Raw genomic sequence first — 2,602 nt, 5'->3', positions numbered from 1 at the left:
GGCTCTCTCAACAAGCAGTTCATCTTTCCTGTTTAGATAAAATTAAACACCATTGTTTTGTTAGGTCAAGAATAAAGATGAGGGGTGAAAATAAACTTTTGCCTTTAAATAGTTTATTATCCTCAACCCCAAACTAGGAGTTAAATTAGAAAACATTTTGTTGTTGTCTCCAGAGCGATTACTCCCTTACTGGTGAGGTGTGGGGTACACTCCCAGCCTCCCCCATGCCCTGCTGGACCACAGCCAAGGCCACCCTGGGCCTTCCTTTGGGGTCCGTCCTTGAAAAGCTGCCTAATGGAGGGAAGTCAGAAAGATCTGCATTTACAAGTTTCCCAGAACTTTTTTGGTCAGTTTTATAGAACTTTCTTGGTCTGTTATATTCCACCTCAATCTCTCCAGTATTTTCCAAGCAGATCAAGTCACTTGCAGATAATGAAGAAGCTTTGTGGCCCAGGGGTCCATGGCTTGGAATCAAAGATAGTTCCAGGAGGGCCAGGAGTCTCATGTATGGTAGAGATGTTCAGGTGACTGGAGTTTCTGACTTTCCTGTTCTCCATGAGGCCTGAGCAGGGCGGAGGGCAACGAGGAGGTGTCTTCTACAATAGCCACTGAAGTGAGCGAGGCAGAAGGTCAGCTCTTCCAATTGGCAGATGTGGAGAGGATTCTAGAAGGGGATCAAATCCACTGCTTTGGACAGGAGTATCAGTTATTTTTACAGAAAGCAACAGAGAAATTAATTCACTTTTCTGACCACTGAAAAGTGGAAAGATGCTCAAGTTTACCATTTAAAGGAACAACAGACATTTCAAAAATCTCTGTCTAAACTTTGGTTTTCTTAAAAAAAAACACACAAAAAACCAGGTCATCACAAAAAGAAATATAAGTTGAGGCTGTAGGCAGGTGCTGTTCTGTCCGTGGCAGTCTTTTGTGCAAAGTAAGGCGTATTAGAGCTCCAATTTAACTGATGCAGTGGGGTTTACTGCCTCTGCATGCCGAGGCAGTGCACGTCATCTGTCGAAGCCTGGGAGGGGCTGACCATACTTGTCCAAGCACCAGCAGAAGCCCCGCTTTCTGCCTTTGGAGGGGCTACACTGCTTCTTCTTATAAAATCCTTTCTTGTTCCAGCTGGGGATGTGCACACCCCTGGGACTCAGCACACTGAGGAACTTCAGGTGAGTCAGGGTGTTTTCCATCTCTCTAAGGCAGGGACCATATTCGGTCTCCCGTTTGGACTCTGAGGAGAAGGTCTGGGTGTCCATGCTCTGGGACTCATAGTCAACTTTGTAGCGCTGGTTGTCCTTCGCATGACCTTTCTTGATGGTGTCCAGCTTTGTGTGAATGGAATGGAACTTGGAGTCAGGCACCCTATGTGTGGCATGGCTCTCCACGCTCCCTGTGCCTCGGTCCTTCTCCGACTCACTAGCATTTTCTGAAGCGGAGGGCGCCAGCATCATTAGGCCTCAGTCGGCCGGGATGCTGGCGTTGGCAGAGAACCAGCGGCCATCCAGCAGCGCCTGCAGTGGGCATGGCTCACCCAGTGGCAGCTGGCAGCTGATCCCCTAGGTGCAGCGTTCTGTGTAGACACTGCATGGCTCGCCCTCGCGCAGAGCACATGTCAGGCAGCAGCCATAGCCTGGCTCGCGCACCAGCTCGGCACACCCTTGCACTGGGCCAGCGCGTTCGCATCACAGGGCTCGCAGCGTACAATGGGACCCTCGTCACCGGCGGCCCGAGGAACAGGGTCTGGGCAGTGAGCAGAGCTGCCCAGAGCGCGGGGCGCAGCTCGATGCATGGCACCTGTCACAGGGGCCAACTGGAGTAAGTGGTTACCGGGTGAGGCACGCAGTGTGAGATTGCAGGATCTGGAGCGCAACTACTGGTGCTCAGCGTGCAGCTGCCCAGCTCACACCTCAATACCGATAAGTTCTAATATCACCCTTTTTCTGTCTTATAGTAGTCTGGCTGATTTTAATGTAGTTAATCCATTTTGAGTTGATGTTAGTGCAAGCAGAGATCCACTTCTAGTTTTCTGCCTATGGATGTCCAGTTTTCCCAACACCAATAGTTGAAGAGGCTATGATGTGTGTGTATGTGGTGTGTGTGTGTGTGTGTGTCTGTGTGTGTTGGTCGTGGGGCTTGAACTCTGGGCCTCGGAGCTACCCCCTTGCATTTCATCTCCAGGCTAGTACTTGAACCACAGTTCTACTCCCCATTTTCTTGTGGTTTATTGGAGCTAAGAGTCTCATGGACTTGCCTGGCCCTTCTGGCTTTCAACAACCATCCTCAGATCTCAGCCTTCTGAGTAGCTACATTAAAGGCATGAGCCACAGGCACCCAGCAAGGCTATGTTTTTTCCACATTACATCTTTTGCTCTTTTGTCGAATATCAGATGATTGTAAGTATGTAGTTTTATTTCTGGGTCTTTTCATCTTTTTAAATATATTTTTATTGTAAAAATAATGTACAAAGAGATTACAGTTACATAAGGTAGGTAATGAGTTCATTTCCTCTCAAGCATTGTTACTTCCTCCCTTGTTTTTCCCCTACCATCCCTATCCTTCCACCTCCACAACTACTCCTTTCCATCCCACCTCCCCACTC

The 2,602-nt window shown here is 48.7% G+C and overlaps 1 pseudogene; it reads right to left on the bottom strand.

The window, feature by feature from the left end:
• Positions 1 to 1,007: 1,007 nt before the first annotated feature.
• LOC122125920 lies at positions 1,008 to 1,792 on the bottom strand (annotated as a pseudogene).
• Between the last annotated feature and the right edge of the window lie 810 nt (positions 1,793 to 2,602).

This window comes from Dipodomys spectabilis, unplaced genomic scaffold, assembly GCF_019054845.1.
Source record: "Dipodomys spectabilis isolate Male_0828 unplaced genomic scaffold, ASM1905484v1 ptg000267l, whole genome shotgun sequence".
NCBI lineage: Eukaryota > Metazoa > Chordata > Mammalia > Rodentia > Heteromyidae > Dipodomys > Dipodomys spectabilis.
Note: the sequence above shows the minus strand (reverse complement) of the source record. Positions and strands in the feature narration are given on the sequence as shown.